The 7,234-nt window shown below is 45.5% G+C and overlaps 1 non-coding gene across 1 annotated transcript; it reads left to right on the forward strand.

Annotated features, from left to right (window-relative positions):
• Nucleotides 1-789: 789 nt before the first annotated feature.
• TRNAR-UCU (transfer RNA arginine (anticodon UCU)) lies at nucleotides 790-860 on the forward strand. Its single transcript has one exon. It is a non-coding gene; the product is annotated as a tRNA-Arg (tRNA).
• The last annotated feature ends 6,374 nt before the right edge of the window (nucleotides 861-7,234 follow it).

The following is a 7,234-nucleotide window of genomic DNA, read 5'->3' on the forward strand; positions in this document are numbered from 1 at the left end:
GATGGCAGAGAAAGACACACAGGGTGGGGGGAGAGGCAGGGCAGAAGGAAAGGACATGGAGGACAGGCCACTGCAGGATGGGGGGTCCACACACTCCTGCCACCTTGAATCTCAAGCTCCTTCCAGCTCTCACACTGAGCTCTGTCCTCTGTGAAGCTCCTGCTCTTCCCTATGGTCCTGACAGTTGGTGGCTCAGCTTTTCTCAGATTCCCAGGAAGCCTGGTTAAGGTCTCATTTTCCTTATTCCACACATGCGCTTAAGATGAAGTCCCTGCTACTCACGGAACCCAGAATGGGCTTAATTCCTCATGTGGCAGCCTGGGGTCCTCTCACTCACTCACCCCCTAATTTCCTCCACTGGTGTGAATTGTTATGGTTTCAGAAAAAGAAGATAGAGACACTCTGTAGGAAGAAAAATGCATTCAAGTTATGCTGAGCCTTAATGGTGTTTGTGCTTTGAAGTGCACAGCCCTCCTCCTGCATGCTTGGGACAGGAGAGCCGACTCGACCCCTTTGGCTTGGATCCAAGTAACCAGAGCCAAGACCCTGGTGGGGGGTGTTAGGTTAAAAATAGAAAGATTGAGGGACCATGGAGAAGGAAAATGGGGAGAGGACCAAAGAGGAGCGACTCCTTGATACCCACCCAGGGGTGCACTCTGAATGCATTTATGGGGGACTCAGCGTTTGTTTATCTGCCTATTCATTTATTTATTCAACAAGGATTAGTGAGCATTTCCGACATGCTTGGCGATATTCCTAAATAATGTCATTTACGTAGTATTACTGAGGGCAGTGGTGGTTCAGTGGTAGGATTTTTGCCTTCTGTGCGGGAGACCTGGGTTCAATTCCTAGCCATTGCATCTCATGTGCAGCTACCACCTGCCTGTCAGTGGAGGCTTGAGTGTTGCTATGATGCTGAACAGGTTTCAGTAGAGTTTCCAGGGTAAGAAAGACTAGGAAGAAAGAGATGGAAATCTATTTCCAAAAATCGGCCAGTGATAACCCTACGGATCACAACAGTCTGATTCCATTGTGCATGGGGTCACCGTGAGTCAAGGGCCGCGGCAATGACAGCTAACAACAACAACTATAGTATTACTTCTTATATAAATAGTAAGCTGTAGAAAGATGCTCGTGCCAAGAAGAAGAGTAAAGCATAGATGGAGGTGGGGAGGACATGTGGTATGTTTGTAACTGTAGAGAGCTGGCATTTTGAGAACAGCCTGGTTATAAATAGACACTCGGAGAATTTCATCAGATAAATGCTGGAAGTTGCTCCTGAGACACTGTCTCTTTTTCTCCTCTCTTCTTTTTAACATCAGGGCACAGACTGGGGAAATAGTGGCCTTTCAGGGACCCAATCAGGGAGCAAAATGCAGAAGGAAGGGAGTGCTCTGAGGCTGCTCACCTTTTCAAAATACTGATGGACGTTCAGAGGCACAGCCAGTGTTGCTTGGTGCTGTGGCTCTTCCTGATCGATCCTGCCTCTCAGGGCCTGGTTCAGAAGCAGATCCCAGGAGTTCCATGGACCTCATTGGAACCTTGCCTCATGACCCTCTCAGGTGCTCTGGCCAAACCCGTTACTTGTTTCCAAGGCCTAAAGTTGGCCAGTTTTCCCCGCAGATCTCCTGGGCTTTGCTCAGAGTACATGTGGGAGACGTGAGGCAGCTTATGGAGCCTCACTGCCCCAGGAGCAAAGCCTGAGTGCACGTGCACATGAAACCCAGGGGACCTCCTCAGTCTGGCTCATTGCAGCAGGCTAAGCAGATTTCAGGCTCCCCATGCAGGTCTGAGAAACCAAACCATCAGCTTGTGCAGGTTGCTTTCGGAAATAACCCCATAAAAAAAAAAAAAAAAAGCTTAGTTAAATATTCAATACTAGTTAAATATCTGTTTTAAAAAGTTTTCTGACTTTACCCACGGTTTATTTAATCTTTCCTGATGCAGGTCATCACCTTTTATAGAGTGTTGATCAGAGTTGGCATAGACTGGAGGACATTTAGGAATAATTCCCTGTTGAACAGCCCACATCTGTCCAGTAGAGCTGGGGAAGAACAGAAGAGTGTGTGTGTGAGGGGTGTGTGTGTATATATGTGTATGAGGGGTGTGTGTGGTGTGTGTGTGTGTGAGGGTGTGTGTGGTGTGTGTGTGTGTGGTGTGTGTGTGTGTATATATGTGTATGAGGGGTGTGTGTGGGGTGTGTGTGTGTGAGGGTGTGTGTGGTATGTGTGTGTGTGAGGGGTGTGTGTGTATATATGTGTGTGAGGGGTGTGTGTGTGTGCGTGTGTGTAGTGTGTGTGTATGTGTGATGTGCATGTGTGGGGTTTGCGTGTGCAGTGTTTGTGTGTGTGTGGCATGTGTGAGTGGGGTTTGTGTGTGCCATGTTTGTGTGTGTGGCGTGTGTGTGTGGTGTGAGTGTGTGGAGTGTGTGTGTGTGGGGGTCTTCTGCACTGTGAACAGGCCCCTCCCCACTGATTACATGTTCTTTAGATTCTCACTGCCAGAAGCTTGGTCCCTAGAAACACCATGTTAATAAGGCATGTTATGGTGAAGGGACAAAGAGATCATTCTGTTAGCTTACTCGTGGGCCTGTCCCGACACCTGGTGCTTGATCAGATTCTCCTTTTGGGGAACCCTCCAGAAGTGCCCGGCACAGAATGGCCCAGAATGACGGTTACCAATCTTCTCACTTACATGTCTCCCCTGTCATGTCTGGGAGGAAATGGTGCAGAGAACAGCAAATGGCAGGGTCTGGAAACAACTATGGAAGTGTCCATGACTTTTTTTCTTCTCAATTTTTTATTGTGGCAAAATATATACAACATAAAATTTGCCTTTAACCTTTTTTAAGTGTGTACCTCAAAGACATTAATTACAGTCACAGTGTTGTATAGCTCTCACTACTCTCTATTTCCAAAACATTTTCATTAACCCAAACAGAAATTCAGTACCCATTGAGCAGTAACTCCTCGGTCTTCCCTCCTCTCAGTCCCTCGTAACCACTCATCTGCCTTCTGTCTCTTTAAGTTTGCTTACTCTAGAAATTCCATGCAAGTGGGATCATGTATTTATCCTTTTATGTCTAGCTTATTTCTCTTAGCATAATGTTTTCAAGGTTCATCCATGTCATAGCATGTATTAGAACTGCATTTATTTATACGGCTGAATAATATTCGGTTGTATGAATACACGACATTTTGCTTATCCATTCATCCATTTATGGACATTACAGTTGTTTCCACCTCCTGGCTATTGTGAATAGTGCTGCTATGAACGTTGGTGTGCATGTGTCTGTTTGAGGCCGTGCTTTCAAGTCTTCTGGGTATACACCTAGGAGAGGAATTGTTGGGTCATATTCTGTTTAACTCTGAGGAATAGCTGCTGTACCACTTTACATTCCCACCAACAACGGACAACAGTTCCAATTTTCCCCCATCCTCACCAACTCTTGTTTTCTGTTTTGAAGTGGTATCTCATTGTGGTTTTGATTTACGTTTCCCTCATGACTAATGACCTTGAGTGTCTATGACTTTTGAGTTCCCATGGTGGGGGTGACTCAGGATTCCGCTAGAACCTAAGGCTGTGGCACTTTAGATCCCGACCGGGCTGGAAATGAGGGATGAGAAGCAGGCCTGTTAACTCTTGGTCACTTGCTGGCACAAAGCACTAAGAGTCAAGCACTCGATAATGGATTGCTCAGGTGACACCCGGTATCTGGTGGCCTCCCCTGTGGAATACTGTTTTTGCAGCATAGCTCAGCTAAGCAACCTGAGATTTTTGGTGCGTTTGCATGTGTAAGCAGCGTTTAAACTCCAGAAGGCTCCAGCTTTTCATTTCATCCACCTCCAAGCTCGGGATCCCACATGAGCTGGAGTCAGGATGTGGGGGCTGATGTTTGGGCTGGACTCCACAGCTAACAGGGCTCTGTGGCCTATGGCTGTATAGTGTAGTGGTTAGGCACACAGGCCTTGGAGCCAGATGCTCGGATTCATGTCCCCGCTCGGCCCCTTCCTGCTGTGGGTAAGTTACTTCAACTCTCTGTGCCTCTGTTTCCTCCTGGGATAATTCCGTTACCTGTCTCATAGGATTGCCATGAGATCAAAGTGAGTTTTTCCACATAAAGATTTTAGAATCGTGCCTAAGAGAAAGCAGGGGTCTAGTATGGGAAATATTTGAAAAGCACAAATGAGTGGGAAATTTTAAGTAGAGCCTTTTGGACTAGAGGAATTGAGGTTTAGTTCTTTCAAAGACTCTGATTTTCTATCCACTGGAAGTGAGAGCCACCCTCGTACACATCTTGGCTGCGTTTTGGTTATTGCTTGTCTTAGTTTCCTAGGGCTAAAGTAACAAAATGCCACAGAGTGGGTGGCTTTGAAGAACACAGACTTATTGTCTCACAGTTCTGGAAGCTGGAAGTCTAAGCTTGGGCTTCGGTAGGGCCATGGTCTCTGCAGGCTCTAGGAGAAGCTTCTTCCTCGTCTCCTCCAGCTTCTGGTAGCCTTGGGCATTTCCTGGAGTTCCTTAGCCCACATGTGTGTCTTCACACAGCATCTGTAGTCCTCCTGTGTGACCCTGTCTCCCTGTCTGTTTTCCCCTTTTATAAGACATCACTCGGAAGAGAGTAGGATCCCCTCCTACTTGATATGACCTCATTAACTTAACTGATGACATCTGCAAAGAAAACCCCTATTTTCCCAAACAAGGTCACATTCACAGGTTAGGACTTCAACATATTTTTGGCGGGGGGACACAATTCAATCCATAACACTGCCATTCAGAGAGTAGCGCCTTGAAATTCTAAATATGGGTGGTCTGAAAGTGATTTGCTTGTGGGGAACAGGGGCCCAGAGTAAGTTTCCTGGCTCTCTCTCTCTCTAGGACAAGTGGCCTTGGCAAGCCCCCCTAAAATAGCAGCTGCACGCTGCCCCATATTGCACGTGCCTGTCACACAGTAAGCCCTCAATAAACGTCCACTGAATGAAGGGCAGGGTAGAGTGAGCTCGTATCATACTTGGGTGATGTTTGCATTTATTTGAGGCCTTTATATAGAAGTAGGAGGCAGTGGTGGTTCAGTGGTAGGATTCTCATCCCCACCCCCCCGCAGGATATGCAGGTTCAATTCCCAGCCAATGTCCTTTATGCACAGTCACCATCCATCAGTGGAGGCTTGTTTGTTGCTCTGATGCTGAATAGATTTCAGAGGACCTTTCAGACTAAGATGGACCAGGAAGAAAGGCCTGGCAATCTATGTCTGAAAATGAGCCTGTGAAAACCCTATGGATCACAACAGTTCAATCTTCAACTGATCACAGGGATCACGCAGGACTGGGCAGTGTTTCGTTCTATTATGCGTGTGGTTGCCATGAGTCAGAGGCCAACCGGATGGCAGCTAACAACAACAAGATGCTCTCTAGTGTCCTTCTGGAGGCCATACCTTCTCAAAGACAGAATTTCCCTTGTACTTCACAAGAGATATTGAAATGGAGGGGCAACACCGAGTTTGATAATTACAGGGTGTCAATCAAATCAGACTCAAAATCAAGTCTCCAGTGAAATGCCCCTACCTATAGTTGAGGACAAGAAGCGAGGCGCACAGTCTAATTAAAGCAGCAGAGGCCAGGTGGAGCAGCTGCAGTGGCAGTGAGCCAGGCCACCTACCGAGTAGACACTTACCGTACCGGTCAGCTGACTCCCAGCCCAGATTCGGTTTCAGCCCCATCAGCAGTGGCTTCTCTGTGCCCTTTAGCTAATCCTGGTGCAGAGTACATGGAGCTCAGAAGCCTTCAGCAAGATAAAACAGGATTCCGAGGTGAGTGGTGTATTTTATTACCACCCACGCGCCGGCTGGGATATCATGCAAAGGCGATGATCTTCTAGGATGAGGAGACACATGGGGACTCTTCTGAGAATGCACAGTTGGCAGAGTTACAAAATGAAAAGCCACTTAAGTTCGGAGAGCCGGTGTCCAGAGAAAACACACGCTACTGTGCTACTTACAACCACAAAACTAGCACAAATATGAAAAGGAGTGAGTTTACCACCTTCAGTGTATATATATATCCCACACTCTCATGTTTCACAGGATTCTAAAGCCAGAATTTGAGATCTATGTAGTCCATTTTGTTTGTTTTATTGCATTTTTGCTATTTTTTACTGTGGTGAAATATACATAACAAAACATTTGGCTTTTCAACCATTTTTTATGTGCACAACTCAGGGTATTTTGTCTGTTTTTGCAGAGAACACCAAGGCTCTAAGGAATGAAATGACTTGTCCAAGGTTATGTGATTCATAGTAAAACCTTGGTTAGGTTTTCTCATTTCAATTCAGCTCCTGGACTGTCCAAACTATATATATATATACACGTATTTTGCCTAAATATTACTAATCACACGTTGTTTCTAAGATGTTTATTTAGTTTTGTTATTTTTTTCAGGAAATGACAGCCAGTTGGAACACTTTTCCCCCCAAGGATTTTTTGTTTTGTTTTGATCAGTAAAAAACACCATAGAGTGTCATCACCATCTACCCAATTGCTTAAACCAAAAGCCCTTCCCTCCCCAAATATCTAATCTACTGGGAGGTCCTATTTGTTCTACTTTTAAAATATACTTCAAATCTGTTTTTCCCCCTCCACTAATAATTTTCCATTCCAAGCTCCACCATCTCTTGCCTAGCCTTTTAAAAGCCGTTCACCCATTTTTTACCCTGGAGCCAGAATGGAGCCCTGGTGGCACAGTGGTTGAAGAGCTTAGCTGCTAATTAGAAGGTTGGAAGTTTGAATCCACCAGCCTCTCCTTGGAAACCCTATGGGGCAGTTCTACTCTGTCCTTTAGGGTTGCAATGAGTCTGAGTTGACAGCAACGGGCCTGGAGCCAGAATGATTTTTTTTTTTTAAATAATTATAGATTCACAGGAAGTTGCACAAAAAAGAAAAAAAAAGTACAGAGAATCCCCTGTACCCTTCACCCAGTTTCCCCCAGTGGTAATATCTTGCACAACTCTAGTACAGTATCAACATCAGGATGTTAACATTGGTTCAATCCACAGAACTTATTTCAAATTTTGCTCATGTATGTGAACACACATATGTGTGGAGGTCTGTGCCATTTTATCACATGTTGTAGACGCATGTAACCACCACCACAATAAGAAGGGTGATCTTTTAACACGTCAGTTGTTATTACTTCCCTTCTTAAATCTTTCATTGGCCACTCATCTTTCTTAGAATACA

Source organism: Loxodonta africana, chromosome 1, assembly GCF_030014295.1.
Source record: "Loxodonta africana isolate mLoxAfr1 chromosome 1, mLoxAfr1.hap2, whole genome shotgun sequence".
Classification (NCBI taxonomy): Eukaryota; Metazoa; Chordata; class Mammalia; order Proboscidea; family Elephantidae; genus Loxodonta; species Loxodonta africana.